Source organism: Sinocyclocheilus grahami, unplaced genomic scaffold (assembly GCF_001515645.1).
Source record: "Sinocyclocheilus grahami isolate Dianchi unplaced genomic scaffold, SAMN03320097.WGS_v1.1 scaffold903.1, whole genome shotgun sequence".
In the NCBI taxonomy this organism is placed as follows: Eukaryota; Metazoa; Chordata; class Actinopteri; order Cypriniformes; family Cyprinidae; genus Sinocyclocheilus; species Sinocyclocheilus grahami.
Window position 1 is genome coordinate 279,898 of NW_015506082.1, and position 19,604 is coordinate 299,501.

The window sequence follows — 19,604 nt, forward strand, 5'->3', positions numbered from 1 at the left end:
GAAATCTCAACCTCACGGCTTTGCCGCTAAAATGGCCAGCTCAAGAAAACTTTTCATTGCAATTGGCACTTGCAGGATTAGTATTTGCTCTCGATCAAACCTTGGCACAGAAGCAGAACAAGACATAACTATAAAACTTAAAACACGCACTAAGTCACCTGTTAGTTAGTGGCCGAGTCAATCTAGACGTTTTCTGCACAAAGCGCAAAGTTTGTATCCCGGTGTTGTGCTGTCACGAGCTGCAAGGGAAGATCCTCCCTTTCCTACACCGTGCACAAGTCGTCTCGTCCCGCAAAAAGTTTTCAGGAAATTAGTAAATTCCACGAAATCATAAAGGAGATGTCTAAACGTTCACTCTTAAATTAGTGCGCCATTCGGCTCCCTGCAGCTTGAGAAAGCTCAAAACTGAGATAGGCTTGTGAGAAAGCACCCTCCCCTTCTGGTCGCGTCACTTTGCAGACTATTGACTGACATAGGGATGCTATTGGTGCGCCAGTGTTCGTGCACTCTGCCGAGTGGAACTAAATGTGTTCCGCCTTCAAAATCGCATTGCCTCTCAAACTAGAGGCGCACAAGGATGGTAAACAACGTTACAAAAATTGTGGTGAAACAAATGAGTCTAAAAACACAGTCTAATTCAGACAAAAGCTTGGCCTAAAGAAAGAAAGAAAGAAACAGAAAGAAAGAAAGAGAAAGTAAGTCTATAGTCTACATATACATACATTTAAATATATTCATGGTTTTGATCACTTCAAGCATGAATTTGATGCCTGACAGACTATGTAAAATGTTGCATTTTAAGCCCTAAACTATTTTTTAAAAACAAGTACAGTGGCACGCATTTGACCACATTTTGGACAATACGTGATTTGCGCATTAATGAACAACTGCTTCCGTCAATTTAACGAAATTAGACGCACGACGCAAAAAAAAAAAAAAAAAGGAGGAAAAAAAGGAAAATAAGGCAAATTAGTTGTATCTGTCAACAAAACAACAACAACAACAACAATGTAGTATTAATGTTCATTTTATTCTTTATTAGTAGTAGTAGTAGCATTAGAAGTAGCCTACACTTTTGTTTTGTTTGTTACAGTGCGATTACGGTGAATACACGGGAAACATGTCGTTTGCATTTAATCTGTGGCAGTGCATGCAATTACGCGATGTTGTCTCTTTTGTAATTAATCACACTAACATCCAATTTGTAACATGCCTATTGTAATGTAAAATGTTACTGTTATTGTTGTTGATGTAAATAGATGGTGTCACTTCAAACCTTGAAGCGCATGTTACTCTTTGGTTTTATTCCGGCTGCTCCGAGGGCCTCTCCTCTCATGCAGAGGCTGCTGGCTTTGATATCAGGTAGCGGAGCATCACCGCATGCTTTGTGCTTTTGTGTCCATTATGAAGACTCGAACCTTCTGACCCTCGTCTACGATGCACCTGGAGATCAGGGTCGATAACCATCATCAGCGGCTGACAGAGTCCGATGAAATAAAAAGCAAACCCTTGTGCAGTCATATAGGACGGCAGAGATAGAGTAATAATGCTGCCGATTACACAGAAAAGATCAAAATCGAGCTAATGAGTTAAATGTCCCAGATTTTATTTAGTGAGCTTTGTGGTTTTGTTCCGGAGGGACCGCTTTGGTTAGATCTATTCTCATCAAAAAACCAATAAAGCAATAAAAAGAGGACGCATCTGAACAAATGAAATGATGCAACAGATAAGTGATGAATCTTTTATACATTATTAAAATGTATAGCTTCTTTGTCATTTTATTATTGTGTTACCTTGCCAATTTATTCAAGAGAGTAAAGTCCAGTAAATCCATCCATTAGATGTTTGGTTGTCTTATTAAAAACAACGAACAATCGCTTAGCTGCTTAAATGACAAAAACATGTTGCACAACATAATCTATAGCAGTATTGTAAGGAAATATATGAGAGGGTGACAAAGCCAATCTAAACTCAATAAAGGTTTGCAAGCTTTGCTACACTGTTTTAGTTAAACAACTCGGATAATTCGACCACAAGGTAAGAACAACACAACACGCATTAAGAGGACTGAAAATAATGAAATAATGGGGGGAAATTAAAAGAAAAAGAAAAGAATCACCACTATTGTAATTTCCAGAATATTTGACCGAAAAGTATACAACGGCAATTTTTTTTTTTTTAATTTAAGGCATTATTTAAATACTAATTTATCGACGTTTTTCGTTTTTTAAAAGCGCGTTTAAATGTCCAGTAACCATATCAAGATTTGATTCCTGTATCTGGTGGTAATAATGTGTTTTTCCATACTTTATCAAAGTTTGAGAAAAGAGGTCAAATATAGCTCATAATGTAGGCTATGTACCCAAAACAACTAACTAGCTAAATGACAGATCAATAATAATAATAATAAATGAATTAATTAATTACATTGTACGTTCATCAAACGAAAATATTAAATTCAAAGGAAGGGGATTTTGTTTAGTTTCTATTTTAAAAAAAAAATCTAATTAATATAAAATTGCCAAATAATTTCGTTTCCTGAGGGGAGCATTCCCTTCAAGTGTAATGCGAGATATTAAATTATCAGCTAGTTCACATTTTTTAGCATCGTTGCCCAACCTGGTTACCAGTATTAATCATTGAGCGCTTTGCAATCAATTATAAATGGTTATAATGCAGACAAAAACAAAACCATTAATAACAATATAATACAATTCTGTCATAAGCAACAACAACAATAATAATACTACTAATAATGGTTGCTCTGTATACTATGTGCATACGACTATAGTGTCAATTATGACGGTAAAGGAAGTATGAAGTGAAGTATGGAATGTGTTTAAGCTCTGTAGCAACACCTCAGATGTGATCACGGACTCTAAGCTTGTCTCTCACTGAAATGAGAAGCTGTGTAGTTTTCCCAGCTGAGACGCGGCATCAGGAGATGCGCTCTGAGAGCATCACTGCCGTCTAACGATGCTTACATTGCCTTTGATTGCAACGAAATAACGTTATCGAAATTTATATACAGATTTACATATATCAGATGATTATAATATCAATTGGAAAAAACTACTGCTACTACTACTACTAATGATACAGATTAATACAAAATAACAATTCGTTAATTAAACGAAATTATTCAAAACATTTATGAAATATTCAACAACTTTACAAGAAACGCAATCAAACTGAGCTGCAGTATAACCGCGGAATTGATTTATGTCATGTTGCTTGAGAAAGTCTCTTTAATTGTTTTCTTTCTCAGACACCCCTCCCTCTCTAAATGGTGCGCCTGAGCGGCAGGTGTGTGGCACGTGCAGCATATAGTGAGTGAGAGAGGGTGACAAAGCCAATCTAAACTCAATAAAGGTTTGCAAGCTTTGCTACACTGTTTTAGTTAAACAACTCGGATAATTCGACCACAAGGTAAGAACAACACAACACGCATTAAGAGGACTGAAAATAATGAAATAATGGGGGGAAATTAAAAGAAAAAGAAAAGAATCACCACTATTGTAATTTCCAGAATATTTGACCGAAAAGTATACAACGGCATTTTTTTTTTTTTAATTTAAGGCATTATTTAAATACTAATTTATCGACGTTTTTCGTTTTTTAAAAGCGCGTTTAAATGTCCAGTAACCATATCAAGATTTGATTCCTGTATCTGGTGGTAATAATGTGTTTTTCCATACTTTATCAAAGTTTGAGAAAAGAGGTCAAATATAGCTCATAATGTAGGCTATATACCCAAAACAGCTAACTAGCTAAATGACAGATCAATAATAATAATAATAAATGAATTAATTAATTACATTGTACGTTCATCAAACGAAAATATTAAATTCAAAGGAAGGGGATTTTGTTTAGTTTCTATTTTAAAAAAAAAATCTAATTAATATAAAATTGCCAAATAATTTCGTTTCCTGAGGGGAGCATTCCCTTCAAGTGTAATGCGAGATATTAAATTATCAGCTAGTTCACATTTTTTAGCATCGTTGCCCAACCTGGTTACCAGTATTAATCATTGAGCGCTTTGCAATCAATTATAAATGGTTATAATGCAGACAAAAACAAAACCATTAATAACAATATAATACAATTCTGTCATAAGCAACAACAACAATAATAATACTACTAATAATGGTTGCTCTGTATACTATGTGCATACGACTATAGTGTCAATTATGACGGTAAAGGAAGTATGAAGTGAAGTATGGAATGTGTTTAAGCTCTGTAGCAACACCTCAGATGTGATCACGGACTCTAAGCTTGTCTCTCACTGAAATGAGAAGCTGTGTAGTTTTCCCAGCTGAGACGCGGCATCAGGAGATGCGCTCTGAGAGCATCACTGCCGTCTAACGATGCTTACATTGCCTTTGATTGCAACGAAAAAACGTTATCGAAATTTATATACAGATTTACATATATATATTAGATGATTATAATATCAATTGGAAAAAACTACTGCTACTACTACTACTAATGATACAGATCAATACAAAATAACAATTCGTTAATTAAACGAAATTATTCAAAACATTTATGAAATATTCAACAACTTTACAAGAAACGCAATCAAATTGAGCTGCAGTATAACCGCGGTAAAGTAGCTAATGATGTTCTAAAATTCTAATTTTTCTTTAGATATAAAATTCTGTTAATTCAATAATTAAAATTACATAGCAAAGATGCATGTTAGATGTTAACCTACACATGCTATCTTTTATTATCGTGCAAAATCTTAGAGCTGTTTGGAGCATACGAGTTAACAAATCCTGTGAAAGAAAGCAAACCCTGCTAATGGCAGTGAGACGCAGACACACACAGTCAATTGTACGTGGCAGTGAACTTTCAAGTTTGGGTCCACTTCGGTCTTTAAATGAGTGTTTGCTATAATGAACCTTTGCACTTTTCAGAGACTTGAAAACAAGATAAATGGCAGCTTTCATTTATTTTCACTCATTTGAAAATGTGCATTACAAACGCCACTGATTAAGAATTAAATAAGAATGAAAAACTAAACAAGCATTACTAGTACTTATTTAACGTATTACATTTGTATTGCGTACAACGTAACACGTATTACATTTGGTGTAGCATTTAATAAAAAAGACGTTTTTCTTTGCAAAATTATTTTCCAGAAGTTTCATTGAAATCCACATACATTCTTGTGTAAGATTTTGTTGGTCAACAATAAAAACGTTGTCCACTAAAATAATATTAGCGAACAAATTGCATTACACGATATGTAGTGATAAACATAATATTTACTTTTTTCATTTATTTTTAAATAGTTGTCATGTGGCTTCATGAAATTTTGATTAGTATATTTTCATATATTTTCCATTTTTGAATTTATATTAACTACTATTCTGCATTGAAACAGATTTATATTGATGAATGACTTATTATACAGTATTCAGTACTTCTTCTTCAGCACAGTTCAGTACAGTTTCCCCTGGATGGACTTCTCAATTCTCAGTGTTATATAGAGGGTCAATATCGCCCTCCAGTGGCCAATCAACGCCTTCCGTTTCACTGACACACTCATGATGAAACAAACAGCAGTCTAGTAATAATAATAATGATGATAATAATAATAATAATAATAATAATAATAATAATATTCTCAAATGTTAAATAAGAGCTCAGCTGACTGGTAGTAGTGTCTAGTTGACCCAACAATGAAAAATTGCTGAAAATGTACTCTTGAGTTTCTTGAGTTTGTTTCTTCATCAGAACAGATTTGGAGAAATTTAGCATTACATTACATTGTTGCTTCCTAAATCGATAAAGGGCTAAAATACAAGTTCTTTATCCATAGTATTGCTTTCTTCAGTGAAAAAGTTGTCTCGTCTGAATCAGGAGAGAAATATGCACAGATCAAACACTGTTTTCAAGCCAAAACAGATCTAAACAAATATGTTGGTGGATTTTGATATGAGAGGACAACAGATGCACTTTTTTAGCTGGAGGAAGCGTTATGGTTTATGGACCTCTGCATTTTTGCCAGAAGCATCAGTTTAAAGTTAATCTGCCTTAATGATGGATTTGTTTCTTACAAACACACAGCTTCTCACTTCACAGATCATTAATTGATGGACTGGAGTCGTGTGAATTAATTTATTATGCTGTTTTTATCAGCTGTTTGGGCTCTCATTCTGACGGCACCCATTCACTGCAAAGGATCCACTGGTGACCAAGTGATGTAATGCTACATTTCTCTAAATCTTGGAAGACCTGAGAAAACTTTCAGCAGAGTTTTATTTTTAAGTTTATGAACATTCCATAAGTGTATGAAATGAGGTATAAATGATGAGATAGAAGTTTTTAATGACACACTACATACTATATGAAAATGAAAGAAAATATTTTAGAGCCAAACAAATTGTACTTGTATTAGTAGGCTTTCATCCAGATGTCCTTTATCAAAGGTCAGGATCTGACGCAGATCAAAGTTAGCTTAAGATGAAACAGACTGTTTTAGGTAAAGCTAACAAAGGCACTGTTTTGAGAGAAGATGTGTTTGATTTCTCCATTGAATCTGGAAAGTGTCACATGGAAACGCTTGTAGTTTTGGGGAAATATGTATCCTTTTAATGCTAAAGTACTAGCACACACAGCTAGTATCGACAAATAATCATTTTTAGCAGAGAGAGCATTTGTAATCATGATCACAATTAATCTATTAGCATTAGCATTGCTGTTAATAGTTAAGGATTTTGTGAGGTCTGCAAATCGTTACAGCGCAACTGAAGGGATGGTAACGTTTCCCAAACTAGATGAGATTTACGATGCTTTTCAGCAGATGGTTGTCTTGTTCATTGGGTTCTTCTCCAGACTGATTTATTCATCCCGTGGCAAAGCAGGCTCAGTGGCGGCTCCGAGTCTGATTTTAGGATACGTGCCATTTACAACATACATCCCGTTTCTCTTTTGTGGGAGGAATAACTTCAGTCAGAGCTCTTGAAATGAAATGTGTGTAACCAGTCTTGTGGCCTGAACACTGAGAAGTTCTAAATAGATTTGAGTCACCACATTGACAAGAGCTCATGTCGGAAAATGTGTCACTGGTTTGTAATTATGGCAAACCAACAGTGTGCCGTGAAGATTAAAGGGAAACGCAGGGAACAAGGTAATTGCTTAATATTTCACATCAAGACTACAACTTTAAATTCCAGGTGCTTTGATGACTGTCAGGCCTCTGGTCTCTCTCTTTTTAATTTCAACCTAGTTATTACTACTTTATTAGATGATGATGATGATGATAATAATAATAATAATAATAATGGTTGTTGATGCATGTCCATGTACCATAATATATATATATATTTTTAAACATTAAGATTTTAGGTTATAATTTATACCAATTTATTAAGGTGTATTTCTTTCTTTCAGATTTTTCAGTTTTTTATAATTTTTTTTTTTTTAAGTTGTATTGCTCAATAGTGGTGGTCATGTTGTCTTGACAAATTAATTTTGTAAAAATACCAATATTCCACATAGTCATTCAATGAACATGAGGATATGGAATCTCAATGAAAATAGTAAAATAGTTTTAGAGTATAGTTTTAAGAGTATGTCAACCTTTTCACATGAAGTATTTCATAGTATTTTTCTTCTTGTCGATAATAATACTAATACCACTACTACAATTAATAATAAATAATATTACTATATAAAAAGATGTCACTTTGTTGATTTAGGTGGTGTTTTATATATATATATATATATAAAACACCACCTAAATCAACAAATGTGACAATTTCACAGGCCGCATTCGCCATTGCTGTGTTGCTAATGTAACCCTAAATCAACAAATGTGTCAATTTCACAGGCCGCATTCGCCATTGCTGTGTTGCTAATGTAACTCACAGTACAGCTCTCAGCGTCTGCATCCGAGTGTGGATTGCTCCAGATGTTCCTCAGCTGGCTGGATCTGGAGATGAAGATCTGTGCAGCGTCTGTCAAAAGCTAGCATTTCTAATCTATCCAGCACCCCCTCATCTCTATCAACACATTCAATGCTCCCTGCATGTGCTGACCCGGGGGTCTCCATGTATCCCACGAGAGCAAAAAAGGACTTTCAGAGCACTGAAACCGGTCCAAGCACTGATCCTTTCCCCGTGTGTTTAAGATCACGGATAAATAATGACCTGGCAGAGCTGTTGATCTCTGTTTTATGCTGGAACACAAAATGTTACAGAAAATATACTTGAATTCAGCTGAAACCAGAAATGAATGCTGAGATGAAGAGGCCTTTATCAGACATGCTAGCATCAAATGAATTTCGCTAATTTACCACAGAAATAAATTTTAGTATATGGCCAACATAATACAGATACAATCATAAGTGTAAGGTTAGAAAAGCAGCTTTGGTTTAAGCTCGTCAGATTTGTAGCCGTGTCTTGGCCATCATTTACTGGTCCATCTGCTTGGCTATTAGAGCCTGCAGTTTTAAACCCCCTGAATGGTCAAATGTAGTTAGCGGGCTGAAACATGAAGGTGTGAGTGGATTCTGCACAGGATTTATTGCTGTGGTCTCCCTCATCAAAGGTCAGCATGGAAGATGGGTTACAGCCTAGAAAAGAACAGACCTGCGGCATTAGAGCTGTGAAGTTCTCAGTCTTATGTCGTTTCCAGGTGTCTAATTTACTATTTTAAATAGCGAAGCTATTTAAAGCAAGACTTTGGGTAACAGAGGATACAGTATACATATTATTTCATATCAAAATACCTATATAATATAATATAATGAAGTAATATATAACATTATTTGAAAATAATATTACATAATATATAATAATGTTATTTTAATAGTATTTAAATTTAAGAAAATTAAAAATGAATAGTTCTTATGATTCAGATGGGGCATAATTAAAAAATAATTATACACATCTAAAACATTTTAAAACAATAATAATAATAACAACAATAATAATAATAATGTATTTTTTTAAAATAAACAATAAAAATGATGCTAAAACTTTTCAATTTAGTTTAATCTAATTTCATTTTTATATTAAATAAAATACACACAAAAACAAAAGTATTTGCCATTTGTCATGAAACAACATTATTAGAATATAATAAATAATACTATTATTTCAATAGTACATACGCATTTGATTTTGTTCTTATGATATACATGTGGATGGAAATTATCTAAAATATTTTACACATTATTATTAATATTAAATATAATAATACATTTAGACTTTTAAAATAAAAGCTATAAATAATGCTAAATGTTTTATATATATATATACAAAGAGAAAAAAAGTGTCTAATGTCTACAATGTAAAAATACATAATTATTACATTAAAATGTTCTTTGCCATTACATTTACGATTTAAGCTACAAGGTCTGACCACAGACCTATATATCAATGAACAGGAAGTATGTCAATCCTAATGAAGTTATTAGAGCAGCCCATCTGGACACAAGGGACTTTGACTCACTGCACTTTAATTTCCAAACATTAATGGAATCTAGCTGATTTATTTCTATTGTAGTTCATTCAGATTTTTTTGTTTAAAAAACAAAACCTAAAACCAACTGGTTGGTCATCAAATCACCCCAACCCTTCCACCAAACACAATTAAGCACAGTTTAAGAAACATCTAAATCAATCCTGTTCTCCCCATGGGTTTACTCCAGAAGAGAGGAAGGAAAACAGCTCTCTGGGGCAGTGTTGGGAATAACAAGAAAACAAGCTCGCTCTACAAAATCCCTCTCTGTAGTTGTCAGAGTTTTCCCCCGGGACCACTTTTTGAATAGTAAACATCTTAACAGGGCCTGCCTCCCGCGGGAGCTCCTGAGAGTTTCCTACAAGCAGGCTCAGGAGCTGCGCTCTTATTGCATCCAGGTGATCGTGGTAAAAAGCGCTGGCCTACCATAAATGTCCCATAAAATGCAAGTGGCACCTCCAGAGGTGGATAGGGTCACTGCACCTGTCTGTGGACTGAGACTCAATGTTTCCTCTTCCGACTCCACTCTCACGCTCCCTCACTCCTGTACTGACACTTTGTTTCTCTCTTTTATCACCTCACATTGGCTATCATTTATTACGAATATGATTATAATAAGTCAGGAATGAGAAGTTCTGTGTTGCTAGCCTCCAAAATAACACCATTTATATTTGTATATCAAATGATAAGTATACAGATTTGTGGCATTTTTATAGAATATTGCTAAATCCATAGCATGTGTCCAGTGGTGAGTGGTCCATGGGGACCAGCATCCTTCTGGTCAGGTTTAATTGGCTTTCATGCCTGGACATGGGGCCACGTCACTTTGATCTCACTTAAAAGGAGCTAATTGATCTCTGTGTTCAGGCCACTTTGTGGTGTCCTTAAGGGGAGAAAAGAACGAACAAAAGTAGCAAAAAAATTTTTTTAGGAAATGAAAATTCAGACAAGGCCTAGGGAAAATGGACTTTCAAACCTGTATTACTAACACAAAAATTATAATCAATACATTTATAATCAATACATTTTATAATAACAATATATTATATAATAATTATTATTTAATTATTATTATCATCATGTTTAGTAGTAAAACACTAAATCAAGACATGCTGATTATAAACGTGTTGATTATATTATCAAAATTGTATCACTAACAATAATCAATAAATGCATTATTATTATTATTATTATACATTTACTAATGATTTTCAGTGAGAAAATGTATATATTATTATCAACATGTTTATATCAGGATATTTGTTGATTTAGAGGTTTTTAATACTAAACATTTAATAATAATAATAATTATTATTATAAATATCAACAACAACAATCAATAAATGTATTATTATTATTAGTATACGTTTATTAATGATTTTCAGTGAGAACATTTTGATATTACAATCAACATGTTTATATCAGCATATTTATTGATTTAGAGATTTTTAATACTACACCTTTAATAATAATAATAATAATTATTATTATAAATATCAACAATCAATGTATTATTATTATTATTAGTATATGTTTATTAATTATTTTCAGTGAGAAAATATTGATATTATAATCAACGTTTATCAAGTGTCTCGAGCTGCGTTCCCCGAAGAATGGAGACTCCATCCCCAGGTGGTCCAGCTGATTTGATTAATATCAAAATTAAAAACATTTAAAAAAACACCACCTAAATCAGGGGTGGGGAACGTTGATCCTGGATGGCCACTGTCCTGCAGAGTTTAGCTCCAACCTTGGAAAAAAGGTCTTCTTTTATGGAAGAAGAAAAAAAAGGACATGAAATGAAAATTCAGACAAGACCAAGGGAAAATGATTGGAGTGATGAAAAAGAATGGGAAAAACCATCAAATAACATGTCTTGAACGTTAAACTTCCAGACTTAGACAAAGGTAGGATATGGGCTGTTGGTGGGGGTAAGTGTGTGGGACAGGACAGGGGAATGAGAGAGAGAGAGAGAGAGAGAGAGAGATCACCTCACGCCCGGACCCATTGCTACTCAATTACTCTAATGTGGCTCATATGGCTGAGGCATTCTAACAGAGAGAGAATGAGTCCTTACACTTGCCTTGCTCTTTGATATCACTCTCTGCTCTGTGCCAGATCCAGACGTGATGGTTTACGTCTGCCCCTCGAGTCCAGTTTGAGCTTGTTAATGAAAGAAGTGCAGCGACCACACAGTTCAATTTCCCTCTACGCTTCTCCTGCAATGGCATGCTCTCTTAACCTTGAGATAATGTAATTTATGGAATGTTTTAGGACATGCAATTTTTTTATTTTTATTATTAAATGCATGCATATATGTAATTTTTTTTACAAAAATAAAATGTTAATTCATCAAGGATAAACATGACAGAAAATATGACAGTAAAGACATGTATAATGTTACAAATAATTTATTTTTCAAAAATGTATTTATAATAATAAGAAACTTAAGCACCAAATTAGCATATTAGAATAATTTCTGAAGGATCACGTGACACTGAAGACTGCTGAAAATTCAGCTTGCATCACAGGAATAAATTACATTTTAAAATATATTGCAAAAGAAAAATAACTATTTTAAATCATAATAATATTTCATAATAGTACTAATATTTTTACTGTATTTTTTGTATTTAAATGCAGCCTGGCAGAAAAAAATTGATTTCTTTCAAAAACATTAATGACACCAAAATGTTGTCTTTAGCCCTATTCGGATGGTAATTGTTTCTCAGGGGGACGTAAGTAATTTTCACCATTTACAGGGGATAGTTGGTGATTTTAATGCCGTCCGAATCCAGGATGTCTGTGCTTTTCTCTCACCATCCCCGTAAAAATCCCCGGCCGAATTACCAACTGTTTTTTGACAAACACCAAGGTCGTGTGGTAATTTAATTGCCATCCGAATCCACATCTCTGAGTTTACGAGAAGAAATCTATTCAAAATTCAGTGTTTAACCCCTTTTTGAGCACTCCCGAACACCGTAAGGTAACGTTGTACTTCGGTGTAACTTGCATACAGTGGGGAAAAAAAGTATTTAGTCAGCCACCAATTGTGCAAATTCTCCCACTTAAAAAGATGAGAGAGGCCTGTAATTTTCATCATAGGTATACCTCAACTATGAGAACCAAAATGAGAAAAATAAATCCAGAAAATCACATTGTAGGATTTTTAAAGAATTTATTTGCAAATTATGGTGGAAAATAAGTATTTGGTCAATAACAAAATTTCATCTCAATACTTTGTTATATACCCTTTGGTGGCAATGAAAGAAAAGCACGCGCCATTCTTCCCGGATGTGCATGAGGAACTTACCTCTGAGGGACAAAGGTCACCGCGAGTTCTCTGGGTCATGTGATGTCCACGCTTGTGGTCCAGGAGCACCACCTCTGGCTGTGTCTGGCTGACATGAGGAAGACCGACAAGATCTGGTGCTTGAATGCCCCCGTGTCCCAGACCAGCCAGTTCGGCGACGCAGTGGAGAACTTCGCCCAGCAGTTCTCCGCCACACAGAAGCAGACCGAGGCAATCAAGCTTCCTGCCCCGGCGTGCAGCTGCTGCCTCCACCCGGCCGGCGGCGGCAGTGCCTCAGTCTGCACTGTGAAGTCAGTGGTACCCAAAATCTCGACAAAAGAGCAGTTTCCTCTATCTCTGGGTCCCCAGAGGGGACAGAGAGTTGTGGACGGGCTAGGCCCAGATCGCACTCACCCTCCTCTCTCACCACTGAGCAGCAGTGGGCAGTTCGAGGGTGCTATAAAACGTACTACTCATGCTCCCTCTGCCCGAACGCAGGTAAGTGTTGCGCACACTCAGACCCCGCTTCGGACTGGCCACAAGACGCCTGGGCCGGTTCCTTACGTTCCTCTTCGCTGCCCCACCGCGGGTAGGTCAGTGGTTCCATTGGTGCCACTTGTACGGTATCTGGGAGCTTGGCTAGCGCTGCCCAGTCCGTCACACTGGCTTCTTCAGACCATCAGACTCTGCTATGCAATTCAGTTAGCCTGACGTCCTCCCAAGTTCAGGGGCGTCCACTTCACTTCGATGAAGGCTGCAGATGCCCTGTCTTGCGTGCAGAGATTGCAGTCCTACTGGCGAAAGGACGCGATAGAGCCGGTCCCTCCAGCCAATGTGAGGACAGGGTTTTGCAGCCCTTACTTCATTGTACCCAAGAAAGGGAGGTTGCTTCGTGCCGTTCACATTCCGGATCTGCACAGCCGTGCAGCTGACGAGCTGTCTCGAGCTGCGTTCCCTGAAGAATGGAGACTCCATCCCCAGGTGGACTAGCTGATTTGGGGACGTTTCAGTGCTGCTCAGGTAGACCTGTTTGCCTCTCCAGAAACCTCTCACTGCCAGCTGTACTTGGAACACTCGGCACGGATGAACTGGCGCACAGCTGGCTGCGGGGCCTGCGCAAGTATGCATTTCCCCCAGTGAGCCTTCTCACACAGACGCTGTGCAAGATCAGGGAGGACGATGAGCAGGTCCTGCTTGTGGCACCTTACTGGCCCACTTGGACCTGGTTCCCGGAACTAGTGCTCCTCGTGACAGCCCCTCCCTGGCAGATTCCTCTGAGGAAGGATTTACTGACCCAGAGAAGGGGCACCCTGTGGCACCAGCATCCAGACCCCTGGAAACTTCATGTCTGGTTCTTGGACGGGACACGGAGGTTCTAGGTGACCTACACCAAGAGGTAGTGGACACCATCACTTCCAGGAGAGCACTGTCTACACACTTAGACATGCTTATGCCTTGAAGTGGAACCTGTTCGCCGAATGGTGTTCTTCTCACCGAGAAGACCCCCAGAGATGCTCGATCAGAGTCGTGACTAACCATGACCCTGTGGAAGGGAAGTTGGTAGGGAAGCATGACCTGGTCGTCAGGTTTCTTAGGGAGGCGAGAAGGTTAAATCCTCCCCGACCCCCTCTATATCCTCTTCGGACCTGTCTCTAGTGCTTAAAGTACTACAGCATGGCCCATTCGAGCCTTTAGCAGTCAGTTGAGCTGAAGTTTCTATCTATGAAGACTCTGCTCCTGCTTGCACTGGTCTCCATCAAGAGGGTAGGGGACCTGCATGCCTTTTCGGTTGACGAATCGTGTCTAGAGTTTGGGCCGGCTGACTCCCAGGTAATCCTGAGGCCCCGGTCCGGCTATGTGCCCAAGGTTCCCACTACTCCCTTCAGAGATCAGGTGGTGCTGCACCCGGAGGAGGCAGACCCAGCCCTAGCTTTGCTTTGTCCTGTCCGAGCCTTGAGATGGTACGTAGACCAAACACAAAGCTTCAGGACCTCAGATCAGCTCTTTGTCTGTTACAGAGGCCGGCAGAAGGGGAATGCCATCTCTAAGCAGAGGATGGCCCACTGGATAGCGGATGCCATCTCAAATTGAGAGCCCACTCTACTAGGAGTGTTGCATTCTCCTGGGCGCTGGCTTGTGGCCCCTCGCTGACAGACATTTGTAGAGGTGCGGGCTGGGCAAACCCGAACACGTTCGCTAGATTCTATAGCCTTCGTGTAGAGTCAGTATCCTCCTGTGTTCTCACCTCAAACAGGTATAAGCACTGAGAGGCCCTGGTTTAGTGTCTTCTTGCTAAAATTGCTTCAGAGAGTCCGTACTGTAGACCCCGTCGAGCTCCTCCATCCCCTTGGCAGCCACATGTGGCGGAAAGTCCAGCGCAAGGCCCTCATTCAATTAATCCGTGAGAACTGGTAGAGGGCTGGGTTCCATATGTAGTGACCCAGGTGGATCTCATATGTGTAAATTCCACGGCATAGCTCAGGGGCCTTGTTTCCACGGCAGACTTTCTGCCATTTCCCAAGAGGGTTGCAATCACCTCTAAATCTTCCATATGCACCTAAACGGTTTTCCATATGTGTAAGTGCTTCCGAAACATCCTTCGGGAAGGATAGGGCTTCCGCAAAGTTCCTGTTCCAAGTGGAATGGGTACGTTTTCCCTGTGTTATCCAATCTCACTGAGTGGGTAGTGCTACGACAACAGTGACTGGTCTTCTTGTTGCGAGACCCTGCCTACACCAAAAAGGGGGGTGCAGGAGGCTCGCACAGGACACTGGAAGGGGCAGTATCCATGGTGCTTTGGTAGGGATCCCAATTCGTCGGTCACCAACGTGACGTCGAGAGTGGCCGACTGAAAGGGAACATCTCGGTTATGTATGTAACCCTCGTTCCCTGAAGGGGGGAACGGAGACGTCACGGAGACGCTCTGCTCCTCAGCAAAAACCTGAGTATGCATTGCACCTGCTGCCTAATTATACTCGTGCTGCAGCAGCTGGATGCAATCATCGCATGCCAATGTGCATTGGCTCGTTTAGTTTACACTCGAAGTAGATTGGTCTCTCTAAGCGAGAACCCAATTCGTCGGTCACTGACGTGACGTCTCTGTTCCCTCCTTCAGGGAACGAGGGTTGCATGCGTAACCGAGACGTTATCATTCAGTAATTCCATAAATTATACATTTCAGACATCTTTGCTATTCATTAAAACCTATAGGCTAATTAAGTGAAATCATTCAATTTGAATTCAGTGTTGTTATTATGGCATTTCTTCAATGAAAATATTGGCAAATAAATATGTATACATTCAAATGCCTTCATATTAGTCATAGAACAAAATTACCTTTCAGATAAATATTTTTTACTGGGATTCTGATTTGTTTAAATTAAATTAAAAACACAATCTAAAACAAAATATTAGATTTATTTTATATTAAACATTAAAAAAATATATACATTTTATTGGGGGTAAGATGCCCTCTGAACAATTAAATTAGTAAATGTTTACTTCACTGGCTTGATGCATCATCATTCTGCACATGCTAAACTTCTAAATCTAAATAAATTACAATTTAAAAGTAACTTCACATTGTTCTCAAGTGGATCATCTTCCCTAAATTTTTAGGGTTAGGTCAGGTAGAAATAGCTCTTTAAATGTATGAGCTGCACACTTCTATTCACTATTCAGGGTTATTTGGACTGTGTGTACCTGTAACCTGCAAAAGAGTTAGACCATATTTGTTTTACATGTTTGATTAATGTAAACTGACTTACAGTGTATTGTTATCACAAAACATCAATTTGTATGTTTTCTAGGAATCGAACAAAGTCACTATACTCTATGAGAACAACACAATCATTTCCACAAGCATTTGTAATCTTTTGCATTCTAGTACTATGAATGTCTCATGCACATTTGGCGCTTTTCCACTGCATGGTACGGCACAGTACGGTTCACTTTTGGGGGGTTTTCCACTGGCTACAGTGCCTGGTCTGGTACTTTTTTTAGTACCACCTCGGTTGAGGTTCCAAGTGAACCGTACCGTTACCAAAACATGACGTGTAAACTCTGCTGATCACTGAATGGCCAGAGAGAATCCTCACAACCTGTGTCACTGAACTTGCGACACAAACACAACAGAACCACTAGATTTAAATCAGCACAGCCATCGAAGGATCGAACGCAACTGTTTTGAATGAGTGCACCTTTTTTTAACAACCAAAAAATTGCTGTTTCATGATCTGTTGAGGAAGTACAGACGTTCCTCTCGTTGATAGCAGAGGAGCAGATCCAGCGAGAGCTTGATGGGGTGATGTGGAATGAAAATGTTTTTCAGGAGTCAGTAGAGGCGGCGCAACTATAACGCCACGTGAATAATCCCGCCCACTCTAAAGCATTACTAAACTGCAGTGGAAACGCAAACCGAGCCGAGCCGTGCCATGCTGTGCCATACTGAGCCGTGCCGAGCCAAGTCGTACCACGCAGTGGAAAAGCACCAATTGTAGTGTGTGATAGTGCAGTGCATGAGGAGTTCAGCCTGTGCTTTATCAAAGGTTTAGACCAGGGGTGTCAAGCTCAATTCCTGGAGGGCCACAGCCCTGCAGAGATTAGCTCCAACCCTAATTAAACACACCTGATCCAGCTTATTTAAAAACTACATGGTTCGTGTTGGAGCAGGGTTGGAACTAAACTCTGCAGGGCTGCGGCCCTCCAGGAACTGAGTTTGACACCCGATTTAGACTCTGTTAATTCATTATGTAGGTTTCTCCTCAGAGACCCTGTCCATCCGAATGCATGAAAGACCCATCATGGGATTCCCGCTTCTTCTCATGGACAAGTTTCCATGTATTCACATATGTCTTACTTTGTGTGTGAGTGTCTGTGAAAAGAAAAGAGAGACTAAAAAGGTTGAGTCCACGCGCCCAGCGATGGATGGCTCCCTCTGCTCTTCTCTACATTGGAAGCAGATGACTATATCAGTGGACTGTCCGTTCTTGCACACCGAGTCATGGTCTGACAAACCTCTCATCTCTTTCTTTCTCCCTCCTTCTCCAATAAAATAGGACCACCCATTACTTATCATCACTATAATTGCTTCGCAACAGGCTGAACAACACTGATACATAGTTAGTCAAACATAATAGAGAAAATTATATAGCCTGCTTAATTCTGCAAGTCAGACAGAAGGTTGAAAATAGTCATGATACACTAAATTACAACAGTTTTTGGTATAAAATAACATGGTTGATAAAATATAGGGATGCATAATAGATTAAAAAGCTATATTAAAATGCTATACCATCTTGTCTAACTAAGTTTAAAATAAAACACTAAAAACTAAAATCAATTACATTTAACAGCGTAAATTAAAAATTAAAATAAATATATAGATTGTGCATACACAATTAAATATTAATAATAATAATGATAATAATATTAAATCAGTAGTACACAACCAGAACGGGGCCCTCTAGGGACCTCAACAAACTTCCAAGGGCCTTCAGGATGACTTATAATTATCTAAATTAATATATTATTAATATAATTAACAGTAATATAATAAAACAAAAATCTAAATTAAAATTCTAAAAAAATATACAATCAAGAAGTAAACTAAAATCATATTTCTCATCTGTCTGATATATGGTCTGCCATAAATATATACTGTATATATATATATATATATATATGGGGAGCCTCTGAGTCAAAATACACTGATGATATTTACTTGACATGCCTTTGTTATTGGATGGATTAACTGGGAAACTAAATGCTCTACCTGTTCAAAGGAGTGTGAAGTGAGTTGATGGGAAGGACAGCCGTGAGAGCGTCCTGTCCCAGTGCTCATGATGTCTAAACGGGCCAGTGAGACAGAACCTGTGCTCTGGTGCAGCACCTGTGTGTCTCCTGCTGCTGCTGTGTGTTTCTGAAATCATCAACACACCAGTAGCTCTGACACCCACACACTCTAGAAACCTTTATTAGCCTGTCTGGGGAAAAGAGCAAGACTGACATGAACAAAGAAAGCAAAAATGCATCTGTGGTCACAAATAAGAGAAAATCATCTGGGAGAGCAAAAAGTCATTAACTATTTACTGCTTTATTTATTTTTCTTTCAAATTAAACCCAAATGCAAGGCACTATGGGAATAATGACGATTGATGGGCTGTAATGTTTTGCCAAGGGATGTTTTTTTAAGCATAAAGTGTGCCACAAGTTACTAGAAATCAGACAAAATCAGCCAGGGACTAGATTTTCACATTTCTCATAAGACTGGGGCTAGTTGTCACATTTTTTACTTTCTTAGGGTTGGGTAATTTGGGGGGAAAAGGAAAGAAAGGAAAAAGTACATAAAAACATAAAAAAGCATCGTCCACATTCAGTTACTGAATTAAAGCCCTTGTGGCAACAAACCTAATCTAACCCATGTGTCACTTGAAATGTTGTTGGTGCAAAGTACATTTACATTTAGTCATTTAACAGATGTGTTTATCCAAAGTGACTTACAAATGAGGACAATAGAAGCAATCAAACCAACAAAAGAACAATATTATGTAAGTGCTGTGACAAGTCCTTGTAGCGCAGAACACAGCAAGGTTTTTTTTTTATTTTATTTTTTATAATAAATAGAGAAAACAAGTAGATCGAATAGAAAATGCTAGTGTTAGAGGGTAATTTTTTTCATAACAAATAAAAAGAAAACAAGCAAATAGAATAGAAAAGAAAAAGAATAAAAAGCACTATAGTCTCAGTGGGTTAATTTGTTTTATAAGTAAGAAGAAACTTACATTTTTTGTTCTTAAACTAAATAAAATGATATATATTTATAATGTTATATATA

At 37.7% G+C, this 19,604-nt stretch overlaps 1 protein-coding gene across 1 annotated transcript in view; it reads right to left on the reverse strand.

The window, feature by feature from the left end:
* Positions 1–696, reverse strand: part of LOC107564042 (LIM/homeobox protein LMX-1.2-like) — a 66,084-nt gene extending 65,388 nt beyond the window's left edge. The window contains exon 1 of the mRNA XM_016249035.1: positions 159–696. The gene's annotated coding sequence lies outside the window, so the exon portion shown is untranslated. The remainder of the gene's footprint in view (positions 1–158) is intronic.
* Between the last annotated feature and the right edge of the window lie 18,908 nt (positions 697–19,604).